This window comes from Hyla sarda, chromosome 5 (assembly GCF_029499605.1).
Source record: "Hyla sarda isolate aHylSar1 chromosome 5, aHylSar1.hap1, whole genome shotgun sequence".
Classification (NCBI taxonomy): Eukaryota; Metazoa; Chordata; class Amphibia; order Anura; family Hylidae; genus Hyla; species Hyla sarda.
In genome coordinates, this window is record NC_079193.1 from 248,632,720 (window position 1) to 248,655,703 (window position 22,984).

The following is a 22,984-nucleotide window of genomic DNA, read 5'->3' on the forward strand; positions in this document are numbered from 1 at the left end:
GCTGCAGAAATAGACATAAAAAATTATACCTGTCTCTTAGCTGATGGCGGTTTGCAAAGTTGTAAAATATGTTTTTCTTTCAAGCTCAGGGAGGTGGTGCTGAGCTAGAGCATGCGCGACTCCTCCCTCCCCCCACCCTTATCTGCCTGCATGATTAATGTACAGCAAGCATGTCAAACTCAAAGGCTAACATGGGCCAAAAAAACAAGGTTTAAGTTTATGTGGGCCGCATAAAAAAAAAACATGCCCTCCCTGCACAACACCGCATGTCCCCTATGCACAACAACCCATGCCCCCCTGCACAAGACCCCATGCCCCCTTGCACAACACCTCATGACCCCCTTCACAAGACCCCATGCCCCTTTTGTACAACACTCCATGCCCCCTTTGCACAAGACCCCATGCCCCCTTTGCACAAGACCCCATGCCCCCCTGCACAAGACTGTGCAGTACAGTCCCCCCACATTAGGTGCAGTATAGTTCCCCCACATTAGGTGCAGTATAGTTCCCCACATTTGGTGCAGTACAGTTCCCCCACATTAGATGCAGTAGTTCCCCCACATTAGGTGCAGTACAGTTTCCCCACATTAGGTTGACAGTATAGTTCCCCACATTAGGTGCAGTAGAGTTCCCCCACATTAGGTTGACAGCATAGTTCCCCACATTAGGTGCAGTACAGTTCCCCCACATTAGGTTGGCAGTATAGTTCCCCCACATTAGTTTGGCAGTATAATTCCCCACATTAGGTGCAGTATAGTTTCCCACATGAGGTGCAGTACAGTTTCCCCACAGACATACAGCCTTCAGCCATATACAGTGTATGGCTGGAGGCTGTATGCCTGTTTACTGCCCCACTTCAGTGTTCCGACCACCACTGCTCCTGTCCGGGGTCACGATCTACTGCTATGGCCTATGGGCTATAGCAGTAGGTCCCGGGACCGGAGGAGCGGTGGTCGGAACACTGAAGATGACATGCTGGTGAGTGGTGACTTACCATACCCGCGTGTCCTCCTCACTGCTCCGCTTTTCTCCTATGGGCGCACGCACGATACATCCATGACGTTCCTGCGTGCGCTACCTCCCGGCGGCCCCAGCGTTTTTAAAGTTAACGCGGGGCCGCAGAGAGGTAACTGGGGCATCCTTGTGTCCTGAAAAGATTTTTTGGGACACGGGGATGCCCCGAATGTGACGGGGGCCCCCTGCACGCACAGGGCCGGAGCAGGCGCTCCAGGGGCGCCAATGATGACCAGAGAAATGAATATCTTTGCCGCGGGCCGCATGTTTGACACCCATGATGTACATTGTTTGGCTTTTAGCAATGAGCCTAATACATCAATAATGCAGAGCAGAGAGGGGTGGGGAAGGGAGGAGATGTGTATGTCCTATCTCAGCCCGGCCTCTATAACTCCTGATAAACATGAAAAACAGGATTTTACAACTTTGCAAACAGCCATTAGCTAAGAGACAGGTATCAATTGCTTTATCTCCTTATCAGCTGCCTATCTCCGCAGCTCTGAGCATGATATAGAGGTGACAGATTCCCTTTAATGCCTACAGAATGGAATGTCCTAATAGCTCCTGTAGGTGTAGTGTGATGTTGTCGCAATACTTACATCAATATGATGTATGGGACATTTATGGACATTGGGGGAGATTTATGAAAACTTGTGTAGAGGAAACATTGACTAGTTACCCATAGCAACCAATCAGATTGCTTCTTTCATTTGTCAGTGGCCTTTTAAAAAAATGAAATAAGCGACCTGATTATTTGCTATGGGCAACTGGTCAACTTTTCCTCTGAATCAGTTTTGATAAATCTCCCCCTTAAAGGGCTTATCCACCATATGGTGATTTTAGTATGTACCTGGCAGACAGTAATGGACATGCTTAGGAAGGATCTGCGCTTGTCTTGGGGCTAAATGGCTATGCTGTGAGATTACCATAACACTGTGGCTAGCTTTTTGTGAACTGGTATTACCTGTTTGACTTTTCTTTTTTTGACTACAAATCCCACAACTCCATTTTCCTCCCTCCCACACATCAGCCACCCCACCCATTGAAACATAAATGAGCTGCATCCATTCAAAGACCTGTAGTTTTCAATCAGGTGCTGCATTAGTTGCAGATTGATCCCTCTCCCACCAAGCGATCCCTCCACCCATTGAATCAGAGAGGCTCCCTGTCATCAGCTGACTAGTGAGTCAGGGAAAATCTGAGATAACAGTCATTTTGTATGCTGTTAAAAATAAATATTGGAGTGAAAATCACATAAGAATTGTGAGAAAACCGTCACACACAGGTACAGACACTATATTATGAACTACACTAACTTTACAGCCCCTGTAGCATAGTCAAATAAAAAAAATACCTTTAATACCCCTTTAATGTTTTTTTTTTTTATATGAGTTTCATCCTTATAATGTATAGCACAGCTTAGGAAATAAATTTTGTGATTAACGCAGTATTGACCCACAACTGATGCTCTTAGATTAACCCCTTAACGACGCAGGACGTATATTTACGTCCTGCGCCGGCTCCCGCAATATGAAGCGGGATCGCGCCGCGATCCCGCATCATATCGCGTCGGTCCCGGCGCTAATCAACGGCCGGGACCCGCGGCTAATACCACACATCGCCGATCGCGGCGATGTGCGGTATTAACCCTTTAGAAGCGGCGGTCAAAGCTGACCGCCGCTTCTAAAGTGAAAGTGAAAGTGACCCGGCTGCTCAGTCGGGCTGTTCGGGACCGCCGCGGTGAAATCGCGGCGTCCCGAACAGCTGATCGGACACCGGGAGGGCTCTTACCTGCCTCCCCGGTGTCCGATCGACGAATGACTGCTCCGTGCCTGAGATCCAGGCAGGAGCAGTCAAGCGCCGATAATGCTGATCACAGGCGTGTTAATGCACGCCAGTGATCAGCATTAGAGATCAGTGTGTGCAGTGTTATAGGTCCCTATGGGACCTATAACACTGCAAAAAAAAAGTAAAAAAAAAGTGTTAATAAAGGTCATTTAACCCCTTCCCTAATAAAAGTTTGAATTACCCCCCTTTTCCCATAAAAAAAATAAAACAGTGTAAAAAAAATAAAAAATAAACATATGTGGTATCGCCACGTGCGTAAATGTCCGAACTATAAAAATATATCATTAATTAAGCCGTACGGTCAATGGCGTACGCGCAAAAAAATTCCAAAGTCCAAAAAAGCGTATTTTGGTCACTTTTTATATCATTAAAAAATGAATAAAAAGTGATCAAAAAGTCCGATCAAAACAAAAATCATACCGATAAAAACTTCAGATCACGGCGCAAAAAATGAGTCCTCATACCACCCCATACGTGGAAAAATAAAAAAGTTATAGGGGTCGGAAGATGACATTTTTAAACGTATACATTTTCCTGCATGTAGTTATGATTTTTTCCAGAAGTGCGACAAAATCAAACCTATATAAGTAGGGTATCATTTTAACCGTATGGACCTACAGAATAAAGATAAGGTGTAATTTTTACCGAAATATGCACTGCGTAGAAACAAAAGCCCCCAAAAGTTACAAAATGGCGTTTTTTTTTCGATTTTGTCGCACAATGATTTTTTTTTCCGTTTCGCCGTGCATTTTTGGGTAAAATGACTAATGTCACTGCAAAGTAGAATTGGCGACGCAAAAAATAAGCCATAATATGGATTTTTAGGTGGAAAATTGAAAGGGTTATGATTTTTAAAAGGTAAGGAGGAAAAAACGAAAGTGCAAAAACGGAAAAACCCTGAGTCCTTAAGGGGTTAAACAACAATACAAACCTCATGAAGTGACAGTTTTTTTAAACCACACCTCAAGGCATTTATCAGGGACTGCAGTAAACATTTTAAAATATATGTAGATGGTATAACAAAATGACATTTAGAACCTTTTACATATTAATGTAATGTCCTTTTTGTGTTTTTATATTTTGGTTTCACACTGGGTTGTGGCTGGGCAATTTTATTTGCTATTCTTCCTGGCTAAGGAAAAGTTAAAGCTCTTAGCAAATGACAGCTTGGGTGTGGCTATTTAAAACCGGGCTCTGCTACCCTCTGGGCTGGTGATTTGTGCAATTCTGACTATGTCTGCTTAATCATGCACCTTGCATTTATTTTGTAATATTTCTGAGTTTTTAACCATGGTTAATAGTCCTGTTTATTATAGATTTTATTCTGTGTTACATTTGTCGGTTATTTGGATATTGTATGTCCGTTCTGCTTTAGCCTTGTTTCTTAGTCCGTGTTCACACTGTGAGAATCCTGACCTGTGTGCCTCCTCATTGTGGAGTTTGATTTTGTGGAATCTCTTCAAACTCATCCGTTTCTTAGTCTATTGTTCTGTGTATTCTATTTGTTTCCTTCTAAGTCAGTATCCTGATCACACGGTGGAGTGTGCCCGCTGGCTAGAAGTCGATCTGGAGTAATTTTTTCTGTCTACTCCTTTTGTGGATAGGGGTGTCTATTATGTTCTTTGTAAGTGTCCAGAGTTGTTTGCTGTTCTTTAAAGTTTGTAGTGCACACACATATCACAGGGCACATGATCACTTATCTAGTGTTTCTTCTGTGATTTACTATTGGTCTATAGGGTCCTCTGTGCTTACTCACTGATCTGTGTCCTCTGAACTTAATCTGTTTATGTTAGTTATCTGTTTCCAGTGTGAACAGTGTTCTATGTTTTCTGATCAGTTTAGTGTTTAGCATTCAGTTCTTCTGCTCATCCCCTGCATTTCCTGGTCTCTGCTGTTTACTCATGTTATACCTTGCCTAGCTCATTTATTCATATCTGCCGTTTACCTCGATTCCAGTTTATGAACTTTTTGTTAGTACATTGCATCCTGCCCTGTTTGTGTGTTTATATTCTGTCTTGTATATCCGCTTGTTTGGTAGTTTCTCATTATGTTTCTGGCCTGTGACCGACTATGTATATTATTTGTTTTTACGCCCACTGCACTTAAGCGCAGGTAGGGACCGGCGCTGAGGTTGTCGATGCGCCGTTTAGGGAGGATGGGCAAGTAGGCAGAGTGTTATTAGGGACAGTTTAGGGCTCACTCTCCCTATCCGCCCAGTAGGTCATGACAATTAGTCTGTGCTTCCATAACAAACAAAAAAATGCTTTTGTTCTCTGGTGTCAAGTGTCAAAGAGTCGTTCCCCAGCCCCTGAAGTGCTGAGGGATGGAACACAGACAACTGAAAGCTGAGCCTTCTTTCCAAACACCTCTGCACAATTTGTATGCACAACGCAGAAACGTTATATGGAAAGGGGGCCCTCAGTGTTGCAAACTGTCAATCGAGCAGGGCTGTAAGAAAAAAAAGGCCCAGCCCTCACATGTAGGATGTGCTGTAACATTTATTTATTCATCAAATAGCAGGTCACAAAGAAGAACGCATTACAGCAGCAGCCTTTTTCACCTGTTCCTGTGCTAACAGAGGTCAGGCTATACTTAATAATTGCTGTAGAACTAGCAGTTTAGTATATGCTATTACTGTGAACATGTATGGTGTATACGTTCTGGAAAGGGGTCCCCTCGCAGCATGTGAGAAATTCATGTGGAGGCAATGTGAGCGTACTTAGTTTCATGGGAATCAAGAGGTTAATTTCCGAGAAAGGGAGAGATAACATTAAGATACTGCGTGAAATAGTGGCAAAATGGATCCTAAAAACCAATGCACAAGAAAAGGCAGATATGAATAGCAGGATCGATATAGGGGTTTTCCTCTGAACATTGCTTGTGTATGACGTCGAGAGAAGTTTTGCTACTTAGCTGACGCACACAGAACAGGTGAGATGGTCTGTTGGAGCGTACATGCGTGAAACAATTGTAACCTAACTCCTCTGTAGAACACACAAGGCAAGCTGTTTGCTCAATAAATATGCATCGATAAAGCCGTTGCTGAACCGCAAGTCTGGTGAGTTGCCCTCCTTCATATCTCTTCATTACTGTGCTAGATTATTGTGGACTTTTGCCTCAGAAAGAGTTGTGCACCATTCACGGCATCGGTCGTTGGCTGCAGGATTATAGTGATGGTTCATGTGAATGGAGCAAGTAGTATTTTCTACTGTATGAACAGTCATTGACTGTGTTTCTGCCTTTTTTGATCTGAGCATGCTTTGGTCTCCACAACAAATGAGTAACCCCACCACTGAAATGGATACAACAGGAGCTAATAATACTGCTGACCTGCCAGAGATAGCTGAGACCTCATTAGGTGCAGGTCGTCAGAACGCCAGTTTGTTCTTTAGACAATGCAATATGAATGAGCCCTGCCTCTACCTGAGTACAAAAACTCTGGAATTTAAAATGCAGACTCTTGCAGAGAAAGAGACAAAATTATTTTGGACTTTTAACTCCTTGAATTCCTACAGGGATTGCGTCCGTGTTCCAAGGGGCCTGAGAGGTTAGGAAGAAGCTATGCAATACTTAGATGACCCCATATTTATGCATAAATGGATTGAGCTGCAGAAGAAATATTCCCTGGAAATAATGGAACTTGTGCATGAACGAAATATCGAGGAATATACCACGGTGACAAAAGAGTTAAACTTAAAGGGGTACTCCAGTGGAAAACTTTTTTTTTCTTAAATGAACTGGTGCCATAAAGTTAAACAGATTTGTAAATTACTTCTATTAAAAAATCTTAATCCTTTTAGTACTTTTTAGCAGCTGTATATTTTTTTGTGTTGTCCACAGTGCGCTCTGCTGACACCTCTGTCCGTGTCAGGGACTGTCCAGAGCAGCATAGGTTTGCTATGGAGATTTTCTCCTGCTCTGGACAGTTCCTGACACGGGCATCAGGTGTCAGCAGAGAGAACTGTAGACAACACAAAAAGGAAATACAAAAAATAAAGATTTTCCTCTGTAGCAAACAGCTGCTAAAAAGTACTGAAAGGATTAAGATTTTTTAATATAAGTATTTACAAATCTGTTTAACTTTCTGGCACCAGTTCATTTAAAAAAAAAAAAAAAAGGTCTTCCACCGGAGTACCCCTTTAATAAAAGAGGAACTTCAAAAACGCCACTCTGAAAAAACCTATTGACCTTTTAAAGAAATCAGAGAAAAAACTCATTACACTACAAACTGTTACGCCGAGCGCTCCGGGTCCCTGCTCCTCCCCGGAGCGCTCGCGGCGTTCCTCTCTCTGCAGCGCCCCGGTCAGACCCGCTGACCGGGAGCGCTGCACTGACATTGCCGGCGGGGATGCGATTCGCATAGGGGGACGCGCCTGCTCGCGAATCGCATCCCAAGTCAGTCACCTGTCCCGGCCCCCGGCTGTCATGTCCTGGCGCGCGCGGCTCCGCTCCTTAGGGCGTGTGCGCGCCAGCTCTCTAAGATTTAAAGGGCCAGTGCACCAATGATTGGTGCCTGGCCCAATCAGCCTAATTAGCTTCCACCTGCTCCCTGGCTATATTACCTCACTTCCCCTGCACTTCCTTGAGGGATCTTGTTGCCTTGTGCCAGTGAAAGCGTTTAGTGTTGTCCAAAGCCTGTGTTCCAGATCTTCTGCTATCCACATTGACTACGAACCTTGCCGCCTACCCCGACCTTCTGCTACGTCTGACCTTGCGTCTGTCTAGTCCTTCTGTCCCACGCCTTCTCAGCAGTCAGCGAGGTTGAGCCGTTGCCGGTGGATACGACCTGGTTGCTGCCGCCGCAGCAAGACCATCCCGCTTTGCGGCGGGCTCTGGTGAAAACCAGTAGCAACTTAGAACTGGTCCACTGACACGGTCCACGCCAATCCCTCGCTGACACAGCGGATCCAAATCCAGCTAGCCGAATCGTGACAGTAGATCCGGCCATGGATCCCGCTGAGGTGCCGCTGCCAAGTCTCGCTGACCTATCCACGGTGGTCGCTCAGCAATCGCAGCAAATCGCCCAACAAGGACAGCAGCTGTCGCAGTTGACCGCCACGTTACAGCAACTTCTGCCACTGCTACAGCAGCAACCATCTCCTCCGCCAGCTCCTGCACCTCCTCCGCAGCGAGTGGCCGCTCCCAGCCTCCGCTTGTCCCTGCCGGACAAATTTGATGGGGACTCTAGACTCTGCCGTGGCTTTCTCTCTCAATGTTCCCTACATGTGGAGATGTTGTCGGACCAATTTCCCACAGAACGGTCTAAGGTGGCGTTCGTAGTGAGTCTTCTTTCTGGAAAGGCCTTGTCTTGGGCCACACCGCTCTGGGACCGCAATGATCCTGCCACAGCCACAGTCCAGTCCTTCTTCGCTGAAGTCCGTAGTGTCTTCGAGGAACCAGCCCAAGCTTCTTCTGCCGAGACTGCCCTGCTGAACCTGGTCCAGGGTAATTCTTCAGTAGGCGAGTACGCCATCCAATTTCGTACTCTCGCTTCCGAATTATCTTGGAATAACGAGGCTCTCTGCGCGACCTTTAAAAAAGGCCTATCCAGTAACATCAAGGATGTGCTGGCCGTACGAGAGATTCCTGCCAACCTGCAAGAACTTATCCATTTGGCCACCCGCATTGACATGCGTTTTTCTGAGAGACACCAGGAGCTCTGCCAGGAAAAAGACCTTGATCTCTGGACACCTCTCCCACAGTATCCTTTGCAATCTACCCCTGTGCCTCCCGCTGAGGAGGCTATGCAAGTGGATCGGTCTCGCCTGACCCAGGAAGAGAGGACTCGCCGTAGGGAAAAAAATCTTTGTCTGTACTGCGCTAGTACTGAACATTTCTTGGTGGATTGCCCTATTCGTCCTCCACGTCTGGGAAACGCACGCACGCACCCAGCTCACGTGGGTGTGGCGTCTCTTGGTACAAAGTCTGCTTCTCCATGTCTCTCTGTGCCCGTGCGGATTTCTCCTTCTGCCAACTCCTCCCTCTCAGCCGTGGCCTGCTTGGACTCTGGTGCTTCTGGAAATTTTATTCTGGACTCTTTGGTGAATAAGTTCTGCATCCCGGTGACCCGTCTCGTCAAGCCGCTCTACATTTCTTCGGTCAACGGAGTGAAGTTGGACTGTACTGTGCGTTACCGCACAGAACCCCTCTTAATGTGCATTGGACCCCATCACGAAAAGATTGAATTGTTCGTCCTTCCCAACTGTACCTCTGAAGTCCTCCTCGGTCTGCCATGGCTCCAGCATCATTCTCCCACCCTTGACTGGACCCCTGGGGAGATCAAGAATTGGGGTTCTGCTTGCTGTAAGAAATGCCTCACCTCTGCTCCCAGTCCCGTCTGTCGGGCCTCAGTGTCTCCTCCTGTGCCTGGTCTCCCCAAGGCCTATCAGGACTGTGCCGTGCCTCCTCATAGCCCCCGTCCTGGTGACACTCTGCCCCGTGCCAAGTTTCACCCTCTGCCCTCCCTCCCCATTCCCACTCCTGCTTAACTGCCTGCCTTTGAGGAAACCCTACAATCGCTCCCAGTGTCCTCGTCCCACGTGAAGCAATTGCCGGACAAAAAAAAGTGGGAGACCTAAGGGGGGGTAATGTTACGCCGAGCGCTCTGGGTCCCTGCTCCCCCCCGGAGCGCTCGCGGCGCTCCTCTCTCTGCAGCGCCCCGGTCAGACCCGCTGACCGGGAGAGCTGCACTGACATTGCCGGCGGGCATGCGATTCGCATAGCGGGACCCGCCCGCTCGCGAATCGCATCCCAAGTCACTCACCTGTCCCGGCCCCCGGCTGTCATGTTCCTTAGGGCGCGCGCGCACCAGCTCTCTAAGATTTAAAGGGCCAGTGCACCAATGATTGGTGCCTTACCCAATCAGCCTAATTAGCTTCCACCTGCTCCCTGGCTATATTACCTCACTTCCCCTGCACTTCCTTGCCGGATCTTGTTGCCTTGTGCCAGTGAAAGCGTTTAGTGTTGTCCAAAGCCTGTGTTCCAGATCTTCTGCTATCCACATTGACTACGAACCTTGCCGCCTACCCCGACCTTCTGCTACGTCTGACCTTGCGTCTGTCTAGTCCTTCTGTCCCACGCCTTCTCAGCAGTCAGCGAGGTTGAGCCGTTGCTGGTGGATACGACCTGGTTGCTACCGCCGCAGCAAGACCATCCCGCTTTGCGGCGGGCTCTGGTGAAAACCAGTAGCAACTTAGAACCGGTCCACCGACACGGTCTACGCCAATCCCTCGCTGACACAGCGGATCCACATCCAGCTAGCCGAATCATGACACAAACCACTATAAAGCCAGAAAGAAATGATGATGGCGCTCACCACGTACAGGGTGGAAGCTGTGTTTATTCGATAACCGGCAGATTACAGCGTGGGGAGGAGGGACACCAGGAGCGTGTGAAAGCCTTCTCGTGCACCAGGTGCACTTCTTCAGACCACTCCCCCACTGTCGTCAGTGCCGGCATAAAATATCTGGCCGTGACGTCAGTGGGCATATACACTTTTTTCACTTGTGGTGTTTTTAGAGACATACGCCCACTGACGTCACGGCCAGGTATTTTATGCCGGCAATGACGACAGTGGGGGAGTGGTCTGAAGAAGTGCACCTGGTGCACGAGAAGGCTTTCACACGCTCCTGGTGTCCCTCCTCCCCACGCTGTAATCTGCCGGTTATCGAATAAACACAGCTTCCACCCTGTACGTGGTGAGTGCCATCATCATTTCTTTCTGGTCATATTTCTCTGCATTTCGGATTGAGCACCCCGCCATAGGTGCATTGACTGTGTGTCCGTGAACGTCATTATTTGGGCATATGAGAGCTGTGCCGAGCCCTCTTTCTCTGCATCAACTTGATCTACTTTGCTATTTGCTCTGAGCACGCATTCCTCATTACCCATCTGTATCTCCTGATTAAATATGGAGACTGAAGACGTCAATCATATGGACACTTATCCGGCAGATAATGCTATCACAGCGGGGAGAGAGGGCACCTCGGAATTTTTCACACAATGCAACACTGGTAATGTTTTTCAAACCATCAGTACAAAAGGATTGGAACAAAAAGTTGGCCAACTGGCTGAAGAAAAAATGCGCCTATACTGGACACACACCGAGAGGCTTGAGAAACTATAAAGAGCCGTCTCAATTCCTGGACGATCTAGTATTCATGGCCAACTGGGAAAAATGACACCTTAACTATTCCCTACACATGCTCCGGTTAGTACGAGAAAGAAATGAACTGGAATACAGCAACGTTACAATGCGGCTGCTTCTATATAGGAAGCACTATACACCCCATCCACACTCGGTTCCGTGAACAAGTGCGATCTACAAAAACATTAAAAGGCTGTCCCAGAATTATCGAGCACGTCAACACTGAACATAAAGGAGATACCTCAGTCCTAAAAAATTTCGGATTGGAAAGAGAAATAAAGAAAAGAAAGAAAACAAAACAAAAAACAGAAGAGAAATGAGTGGCCTGGCGGGACTGAGTTGTCCATCTAGAGATGATCTCTCTCCCCATTGTATTGTCCCTGAATCTCCAATATTAAATGATGCACCAGCAGTAAATAATTTGTCCTATATTCAGATAAGTCCTGCAGTGGAGAGTTTACTCTCAAGGGGATTAAGCTACTGCATTCCTGAGCAGTTCAGCCTGGAAGACTTCGAGGCTGACCTCTTCAGAAATGTCAGAAAACTGAACCTTAAAAAATTCTTCTCCAGCTTTGAAAATAAGTCCTCAAAAAAAGAGAAGAAAGAAAGAGAGGAACCCGTGGCAATAGGTCCTCTCGGGTTCAGTATATTGGGAGAGATGAATACTCAAGAAAGGGATTGCTTAAATGCATTACAAGAACTATTGGGAGATGAAAATGTTGAAAACACAGAGAATAATGAAGTCTTGTACTTAGCTGAAAAGTCTGAGTTTACAGACGGGAACAGGTCCAAGATTTTGCCCTCCTTGACCCTGGGCAGAAGCCTCAACTTCTTCCAACAAAAAGTGTTGTCAGATATAAGAGCTTTGTTATACCCCAAGACTGCCCCTAATCTTAGCACTGAAGAATTATCAGCATTAAAATGGCTAAAATCCCCAAAACATTCACTTATAATAAAAAAAGAAGATAAAAGGGGTAATGCTGTAATTAGGTCAAAAACGTATTATGAAAACGAAGTTATGCGCTAACTCAATGATAGCACAACCTACATCAAATTATCTACTAACCCCATAGAAAAACTTAAGTCCAAGCTACAAACGTTTCTCAGAAGCAATGTGGAAATTGGTGTTCTCTCTGAAAAAACTGCAGAGAGACTCTTACCACTTATGCCCAAAGAGGCAAATTGCGCCTATTTTTTTTTACCAAAAAATACACAAGACTCTAGATTCCCCACCTGGGAGACCCATCGTCTCCGGGGTGGGGTCTCTCACAGAGTCTTTGTCGAAACATATTGATTGGCTTCTGAGACCGTTGCTACAAGAAATTCCCTCCATGGTAAAAGACACCAACGATTTTCTGTCCGCACTCAGTGCCCTTTCTTGGCAAGAGGGTTTTATATTAACATCAGCAGTTTGCTGTACACCTGCACCGTTTTTGGATGCATCAATAAAGCTGTTGCTGAATGACTCTGTTCAGGGTGTATGCACTATTTTGAATAGACTCAAAGCACGGTATGCTGAACTTTTGAGTTTACTGAAAATAGCCCATGCGGCCCTAAGTCCAGTCATTGAAATCAATGGGGTCCACTGCTCCAGATGGATATGACTAACTAGAGCACTAACGCAGTTTAAACCTAGCCTAAAAGTAGTTTGGAACATAAATTGCACCTGACAGATTCCCTTTAATATGGAGTTGCCCTCCCTTTGCAGTTATAACAGCTTTCCCTATTATAGGAAGACCTTCTACAATATCTTGGAATGTTCAGGCAATGATGTTGGATGAGAAGGCCTGGATCACAATGTCTATTCTATTTCAACCTAAGGGTACGTTCACACGGGGGGATTTATTTGCGGGTTTCCCGCTGCGTATTTGAAAGGGGACGGACTCTTCTCGGCTGTCCGCAGCAGATTTTCCACAACGTAATTTCCGCTACGGAAAATCCGCCACAAGCCCCATTGAAGTCAGTAGGGTCTGCGGCGGATTTTCCACAGTGGAAATTACGTGGCGGAAAATCTGCTGCGGACAGCCGAGAAGAGCCTGCCCCCTTTCAAATACACAGCGGGAAACTCGCAAATAAATCCGCCCGTGTGAACGTACCCTGAAGGTATTCAATAGGTTTGATTTCAGGGTTCTATGCTGGCCAGTCAAGTTTTTCTCTGCAGTCCAGTGGGTAAGATTTCCTGGCAGTCATTGAACTCAGACTCCTCTATCAAATTGCCAAACAGAGAAGTTCAGCCAGGAAATTCCTTGATGAATTTCCATAGTGTGCATGGGCCCTATGTCTTCTAATGTTCTGAAAAGAAAAAGAATACTGTTATCAAGTAAAGGTGGATTATCTGTTTTACAAGCAGAGACATTAGGATGTTAGAACAATGACCCTTTTGGCCAACCCAAATTATCATCCACATGTAGAAATTACTGTCAGCATCCATGTAGGGTTAAATAATATGGAACTTTCATTCCTTCATGCAAAAAATAATAGTGGTTATTTTTTTTAACATGGAGGAATACAAGTTTCATATGTCAGATTCAAAAACTTTGTATATGTTTTACATCTTGGCAAAGCATTAACCTTTCTAATATAAGAAAATGTTATTTATTTTTATATAAATCATTGCTGAAGCACAGGCATGGACAAAGTCCAGTAATTGAGGGTAGGCTAGCATTCCTCTGCTATCAGACTTGAGGGACCACTGTATACTGTAATAGTCATATCCCTATGCATACATACAGTGAGATGTATGTGAAGAGTACCAGTCACACAGCGAGGTGTATATATAGTACCAGTCATAGAGCGAGGTATATATGTATATACAGTGGGGATCAAAAGTTTTGGCACCCCAGGTAAAATAGTTTATTAATGTGCATAAAGAAGCCAAGGAAAGATGGAAAAATGTTCAAAAGACATCATATTACAGATTAGACATTCTTATAATATGTCAACGAAAGTTAGATTTTATTTCCATAATTTACACTTTCAAAATAACAGAAGACAAAAAAAAATGGTGTCTGCAAAAGTTTGGGCACCCTTCAGAGTTAATATCTTGTACTGCCCCTTTGGGCAAATATGACAGCTTGTAAATGCTTTTTGTAGCCAGCCAAGAGTCTTTCAATTCTTGTTTGAGGTATCTTTGCCCATTCTTCCTTACAAAAGTCTTCCAGTTCTTTGAGATTTCTGGGCTGTCTGTCTCACACTGCTCTTTTAAGGTCTATCCATAGATTTTCAATTATGTTGAGGTCAGGAGATTGTGAAGGGTATGGCAAAACCTTCAGTTTACGCCTCTTACTGTAATCCCCTGTGGATTTCGAGGTGTGTTTAGGATCATTATCCATTTGTAGAAGACATCCTCTCTTAAACTTCAGCTTTTTCACAGATGGCATCCAGTTAGCATCCAAAATTTGCTGAAATTTTATTGAATCCATTTTTCCTTCTACTCGTGAGATGTTCCCTGTGCCACTGGCTGCAATACAACCCCAAAGCATAATTGATCCACCCCATGCTTAACAGTTGGACATAGGTTCTTTTCATTAGATTCTGTTCCCCTTCTTCTCCAAACGTACCTTTGCTCATTCCGGCTGAAAAGGTAAATTTTAACCTCATCGGTCCACAGAACTTGTTTCCAAAATGCATCAGGCTTGTCTATATGTTAATTAGAAAAGTTCCAATGCTAATTTTTGTGGTGAGGATGTAGAAGAGGTTTTCTTCTGATGACTCTTCCATGAAGACCATATTTGTACAAGTATCTCTTTATAGTGGAATAGTGTACCACAACTCCAGTGTCTGCCAGATCTTTCTGGAGGGATTGTGCAGTCAAACGTGGGTTTTGAATTGTTCTGTTTGATATTTTTCTTGGTCTTCCAGATCTTGCTTTAACTTCCACTGTTCCTGATGACTGCCATTTCTTAATTACATTCCGAACAGAGAATATTGACATCTGAAAACGTTTTGCTATCATCTTATAGCCTTCTCCAGCTTTATGAGCGTCAACTATTTTCAGTTTCAGATTTCTAGACAACTGCTTAGAAGAACCCATGGTGCTGATTGTTGGGGCAAGATCAGATGAGTCTGGGCATTTAAAAGCTTTGATATTGACATCACCTGGTCTTCCCAGATGATGATTGAGAACAACCCATGACACTGGCAGGTCTCAGCTTTACAAAGGGGGCAGTGCATGCTATAAATGCTGCAGGGTGGCCAAACTTTTGCAGACACAATTGTTTTGTTTTCTGCTATTTTGAAAATGTAAATGATGGAAATAAAATCTAACTTTTGTTGACATATTAAAAGAATGTCTAATCTGTAATTTGATGCCTTATGGAGATTTTTCCATCTTTCCTTGGCTTCTTTATGCACATTAATACAGTAAATTTGAGTAGCCGTATTAGTCCAGAGATGCACATGCAAATCATAAAATGTTGCAGTATCTTGTAATACCTTTTTTATTGGACTAACAGAATTTTGTAGAGACAAGCTTTCGGGATTCCTCCCTTTATCAAGTCCAAAGCAAATCTAAGCTCACAAGCAGAAGACACAGGTTACATCTCACAAATATGCAGCGGTTAAGACAATAGATGTCACATCTGGAGGAATCCCGAAAGCTTGTCTCTACAAAATTCTGTTAGTCCAATAAAAAAGGTATTACAAGATACTGCAACATTTTATGATTTGCATCTGCACATTAATACAAATTTTTACCTGGGGTGCCCAAACTTTTGATCCCCACTGTAGTACCAGTCACACAAAGAGGCGTGTATATATAGTACCAGTCACACAGAGAGGTGTATATATAGTACCAGTCATACAGCGAGGTGTATATATACTACCAGTCAAACAAAGAGGTGTATATATATAGTACCAGTCACACAAAGAAGTGTATATATAGTACCAGTCACACAGAGAGGTGTATATATAGTACCAGTCACACAGAGAGGTGTATATAGTACCAGTCGCACAGGTAGGTGTATGTGCAGTATACACAGTACCAGTCACATAGCGATGTGTATGTACAGTATATACAGTAAAGAGGGCAAAAAAGTAGGGGCCTCCAGATGCTCCAAAGCAAAATATAGTAATTAAAATGTCACTTTTATTCCGTTAAAAAAAGAAACACGGACGTTTTTTGTGCCAAATGTGGCTCTTAGTCGTGGCAATACTTTACTGGGCATCTGCCCCTTATTTAGTGACAACCTCAAATGTGTCTGCCAGAAGTCAGCGAAGGCCAGAACCAGAATCAGCATGACGAGTGCAAGCTCGATTGCGGCCATACAAAGCCACAAATTGCGGAGCGGAGCGGATCAGTAAGGTATAACGGTACTTGTGAACGGGTCTGTATACCATATTAAACAAATAAACACAGAGTGACATGTAGTAGCATAGATGTTACAAGTGCAAATTAAAGTAGATAGGTTGTACAGGTGCTCAGAAGAGTTAAATGAGTATAGATATAATAAATATATTCACCACATCTATATATCAATATAACAAATGTATATGCATAGTAAGTCTATATCACCTGCAAATGAATATGGACTTATAACCAAATAATAATAATAATGTAATAAAAGTGAGCATTTACTATGCAAGACGCAATTAACAACAGGCAAGATCTATGTATAAAGCAACATGTAATGTGTAGTGAGACCACTGAAAAAATGTAAGATCATATCAGTTTAAATTAACAAGGACTGTAATGATAAATTAATGGGTCAGTAGATGTACATGAAATCATGTCTGGCATTCATGCCATGAGGACTGCGAGAGTCAAAATCCAGAAAGCCTCTCTGGACTTCAACTTCTGGGTCCAATTTCCTCTCCTATGGCATGGGAAAACCCGTTCTATTCCCATAACCTGAAATCCAGTGGTGATCCCTGAGGTGCTTGGTTAGACCAGATACAGATCGGTTGTTACCTAATGCATTACTGGTACATCGAAAATGTTCCGCAATTCGGATTTTTAGTTTTCTGTTCGTGAACCCCACTTACTGTATTTGGCATTTAGTACAAGTAACCATGTATATTACATGGGTAGTACTGCAATTGATCAATGACTTTATGGGTTATTTCCTTTTCATTACTGTGGATGTAAATTCAGTTCTATTTGTCATGAAGGTACAACAGATACACCTAGTGGCACCAAAGCAACAACATCCTTTGGTTGCCAACCAGTTAGCACTGGAGCCAACAGATATAAACTCACTAGGGGACAATAAGTCTCTCATTGATTGTGCTTTTTTAGCTACAAATTTGGTGCCTTTATGTAGTAAATCTGCCAGGTTGGAGTCTTGATGTAAAATGGGCATGTGCTTGCATAGGATTGAACAAATATTATTGAAGTCAGTATTGTATGTGTAGAGAAGGTGGGAACATACGGTGGACCAATACTGCAAGAGGTTAATGGAGGTTCTTGTAAATAAACTGTCTGTCCTTGGAATCAGCTATGCATTTAGCACTGTTTAGCATGGAGGTGGTATAACCTCGCTTTCTCAGACGGTTACTGATAGCTTTACATGCATCAAGGTATACAGTCGATGTGCCCTTTTCGCATTTATAAATTATCCTATGGGGAGATTGCGGATGGTTTGGTTAGGATGGTTGCTTTTGGGGTGTAATATATTATTTCCAGTGGATGGTTTGCGAAAAAGTTGTATATAAACCACATGATTCACATGGTCTTCTGTTAGGGTGACATCTAGAAAATTAGTGACATCTAATTGCAAAGTGAATTTAAGATTATGAGAAGTCTTAAGATATTTTACAAAAGAGGTCGCCTCCTCCTCCACACCAGGAGGAGGTCATCTATATATCGGCCATACCACCCCACTAGGGGGCGAAAGATATTATCTGCCGTATATAGATAGACCTCCTCCCAGTGGGACATGTATAGATTGGCTAAGGAGGGGGAAAATTTGGCCCCCATCGGGCTTCCCGTTACTTGGAAATAAAATTCTCAGTCAAAAGAAAAAAAAGTTGTGTTTTAACACAAACAATAAAACATCCAGTATATACTGTTTGAGAACTTGGCTGTAATTAGAGTATTTGTTTAGATGAAAGGATATGGCTGAAATGACAGCTTCATGTGGTATGCATGTATACAATGTTGTGACATCGCACGACAGCCATTTGTCTTGAGTGTCCCATGAAAAAGATTGCACAGCGTGGAGTAAGGTTTTACCGTCCGGTATGAACCCCATGGCCCGTGACACTGGTGGCTGGAGAAGGTGATCCAGCCACTCACCCAGATGTCCCTGAAGTGAGTCAATGCCCGCCACTGTATGGTGAAGCAGAGGGGGAAACACATGTTTATAGGTTTTGGAAAACCCGTGAAAGATAGGACATTTTGGCAAAGTCTGGTAAGGATGGGTTCACACCACGTTTTTGCAATACAGTTCCCGTATCAGGATTTTGATAAAAAACGGATTCCTCAAAACCTGACTAAACTGTATCAAATCATGTGTACAAATTTTAATCCGTATACGGTTTGAAAAATGATGTCCGGTTGCATCCGTTATTTAAGAAAAAAAGTATACTTTTTTAACTTTTCACTCCATTATGAGTAAAGTTTCACTTGTGCAAAGTCAAAAACCGTATTGTGAAAACCGGAAGGAACCGTACGCACATACGGTTCTGTGCGGTTCCCATTTTCTCCCATGTTAAAAAGAAAGTATACGTTTCAATACAGTAAGGGGCCTTATGTAGCGCTTGTAGCGCGAGACGGTTCCATAGCCCACAAGCACCTCCTTCCTATGTCGTCTCCCTGCACCTTGTCTTTGCATGGACTTCAATAAAGAGCACAGATGAAGCAACAAACGTGGTGCGTCTGCTTGACTTTCTTTCTTGTGGTGTAAAGAACCGTCCTCAGGAATAGCTCTGGGATAGTCTTGGTTACTTGCCACGGGACAAGTTTCCTCGCAATAAGTCGCCAGACAACAGTTCAGCATACAAGTCTGGCTCCTCGCCAGCTTTATTTACACTGGTTGCAGGTAAAAGTCCTAGACCATCTGGTCACTGACTACAACTCTCAGCATGCCCTTTCTACTAACTGGTGAGCTCCCCTCATTCAGTTAAAACATATGCCTCCTGCAACCTGATTACTCACAGTTCACACTGTCACTTGGGCCACTCACAGCTCCTGCTGTGGCCCGCTGTCTCCCCCTACAGCGACATGTTGTTTCCCAGGGAGAGCCCAGATCAGACTGAATCTGTCCCTTATAAACGCCTCCCTTCTCTGCTGTCTCATTCATTAGGCCGCAGGTGAGGGTTGCTCCAAAGTGAGCGATGGAAATCCACCCTTTTCTTGCCACTTTATCACATTGGATACGTTTCAATACTGTTTTTCAACCAGGACCAAAAACCTTGGTAGGCTGCGGTTTTTGGTACGGGAAAAAAAAACTGACAAAACTGTACAGGATACAAAACGGACACAGCCGGATGCATCTTTTGGAATACGGTTTTCAATGGATTGTCAATGCATACTGTTTTGTTCCGGTTCCGAACGGTTTTCAAATCGAAAACATATACAGGAACTATATTGCAAAAATGTGGTGTGAACCCAGCCTAACAAATTATTTTTCTGTTTCTCCCTAAGTATGTGTTAGGAATCACAGCAGGTGGACAGCAGGGGGTGGATCCTCTGGGCCTGTGTGGATGGAGACTTGAGTTGTGCCAGGGAGCGGGGTCTAAGGTGCCACCAGAGCCCGCCGCAAAGTGGGATGGTCTTGTTGCGGCAGGTGGCACCCAGGTCGCTACCCCTAGCACGACTCGTCCACACAGATAGCTGGGGGGTGGCATGACACAGACAGAGACTGGCAGGACGTGGCTGGCAGGACGTGGCGGGATGGCAGAAGGTCAGGCAGATACACAGGTACAGGTAGGAAAACAGGGAACAGTTACACAGTAGTGAGACACAGAACTTCACTATGGCATAAACAACAAAAGATCCGACAGGGAAGCAAGGGCGGAGCAGGAATATATGGACCAGGGGACAGGAATAATCACTTTAATTAAAGAAACAAAGCTCCAGCGCGCGCGCGCCCTAGAAGGCAGAGACATGCGCACAGGAGCAGTGAGGACAGGGACACAGTGGCTGAGAGAGGTGAGTGACGGGCTGGGATTCGCATGCGGGCGCGTCCCGCGATGCGGATCCCAGCCCCGCCGGCAGCAGAGACATGACAGCGTGCTCACGGCCAGTGTGTCTGGCTGGAGCACGGCTGTTACAGTACCCCCCCTTTTCTTTTGAACTAAAAATGTTCCCCACCAAATGAGACCAAGGGTTGTTAGAAATGGGCAAAGGCTGTAAGGAACTTGCAGGGTTCTGTCGAGGAGTCTTCTAACAGGTACTGAAGGAATCACAGGAGGATCAAGAAAGTGATCTTGGCAATATTGTACCCAGGAAGTGACTTTTCCGGTCTTCCAGTCGAGATGTGGAGAATGGCGTTGAAACCAAGGAAGATCAAGAAGAAGCTCTGAAGCACACTGTAGCACATAGAACACAATTTTTTCTTTATGCAAATTTCCCACATGAATGTCAAGGTGTTGTATGCGAAATTGCACCTTACAATTCAGATTCTGTCGATTTACAGAAGAGATGTAGAAGGGCTTGGCGAGACATGACACTGGAAGACAATATTTATGGACCAGGGGGGCACCAATGAAGTTACCAGCAGAATTGGAATCCAAAAGAGCAAGAGGCAATGAAAGAGGTTCTGGCAGAGGTGAACACTTGAACCGAGATGGTCAAGCGATGAGAGGCAAAATTCACACCAAGGGATGCTACTCCAACTTGACCAAGATGAGGATGTTCTCCCGGTCGCGCAAGACGTATGGAGCAGTCTTTGAGGAAGTGCCCCGGAATGGCACAATATAAGCACAAATTCTCACTGCGTTGACAGGATGTTTCCTATTGCATTAAGCGAAAACGGTCCACATCCATTGCCTCTTCGGCAGGAGGCAAAGTAGACAGTAGAGGTGGATGTTGGAACACTGGTGCCAGTCGGGGTAATCGCCGTGTTCGGGCAGGTTCTCCTTCCAAAAGAAGTTCTTCCTGCCTCTCGGCAAAATGCACATCAATACGGGTGGCCAAATGGATAAGTTCGCTCAGGTTTGTCGGAGAATCTCGTGCCGCGAGAACATCCTTGATTCAAGGGGAAAGTCCTTTTTTTTTTAAAGTAGCACACAAGGCCTCGTCGTTCCAGGAAAGTTCTGAAGCAAGAGTGCGGAACTGAACCGCGTAGTCGCCAACGAGGAAGTTTCCTTGGCAAAGGTTCAGTAGAGCCATCTCGGCAGAGGAGGCTGGCATGGGTTCTTCAAAAACTTTGCGGAATTCTGTAAGGAATGCTGACAGGTTCAAGGAGACCGGATCTCTACGATCCCAGAGAGGAGTAGCCCAGGCTAGGGCTTTTCCGGAGAGCAGACTGAAGACATATGCCACTTTAGCACGCTCCATCGGGAACAGATCCGCCAAGAGTTCAAAATGGGCAGAAGACTGTGTCACAAAGCCTCTACACAGCTTGGGGTCTCAGTCATACTTGGAAGGCAAGGACAAACGGAGCTGAGTCCCAGGAGAAGCTGCAAGCCCGGGAGGAGGCTCAACACAGGTGGATGCCGCTGTTGTTGCTGCTGCGCAGCAAGGAGCTGTTGCATCATGGCTGTAAGTTGGTTCAGTTATTGTGCCAGATGGGCTAACTGCTGCGACTGCTGGGACATGAAGGAGGGAAGATCCGAGACATCTGGCAAAGGCACTCCAGCGGGATCCATGGCCGGATCTTACTGTTAGGAATCACGGCAGGTGGACAGCAGGTGGTGGATCCTCTGGGCCTGTGTAGATGGAGACTTGAGTCATGCCATGGAGTGGGGTCTAAGGTGCCACTGGTTTTCACCAGAGCCCGCCGCAAAGCGGGATTGTCTTGTTGCGGCAGGTGGCACCCAGGTTGCTACCCCTTGCACGACTCGTCCACATAGGTAGCTGGGGGTAGCGTAACACAGACAGAAACTGGCAGGACATGGCGGGATGGCAGAAGGTCAGGCAGGTACACAGGTACAGGTAGGAAAACAGGGAACAGGTACACAGTAGCTAGACACAGGACTTCACTATGGCATAAACAACCAAAGATCCATCAGGGAAGCAAGGGAGGAGCAGGAATATATGGACCAGGTGTAATCACTTTAATTAATTGGGCACTGGCCCTAAAAGAAACAGAGCTCCGGCGTGCGCCCTAGAAGGCGGAGACACACACTACAGAGCTGCGAGGACAGGGACACGGTGAGGCAGTGGCTGAGGGAGGTGAGTGACGGGCTGGGATTCGCATGCGGGCGCGTCCCGCGATGTGGATCCCAGCCTCGCCGGCAACAGAGACATGACAGCGCGCCACGGCAAGCGTGTCTGGCCGAAGTGCGGCTGTTACAGTATGCTTATGTATACTCCTTCATTTAATAATTCTTACTACTGATGTGGGGTTAGATGTTACTTTCCTATATATCGTGGTATCATTCAACTGTTCCAAAACCAGTTTCTTATACAGTAGTTTATCCAGTACAACGACTGACCCCCCTTTATCTGATTTGGAGACATTGTGGTGGGAGTTTGAAGCAGAGATTTCAAATCTTCTTCTACCCTTATTTGGAATAAATCCATGGGTTCCACTCGTGAGTTAAAGGGGTATTCTGGGCAAAAACATGTTATCCCCTATCCAAAGGATAGGAGATAAGATGTCTGATCGCGGGGGAGCCCGCCACTGGGACCCCCCGTGATCTCCCTGCAGCACCCACATTCTATGCGGGAGCTGCGGCTCCATTCTATGCGGGTGCTGCAGGGAGATTGAGGGGGGTCCAAGCGGCGGGCCCCCCCGCGATCAGACATTTTATCCCCTATCTTTTGGATAGGGGATAAAAAAATTTGCCCGGAATACCCATTTAACCGGGTAAAAAGTTAATGGTGGAAAAAGTATTGAGTTTCGGTGACAAGTGATTCCACATCAGTAG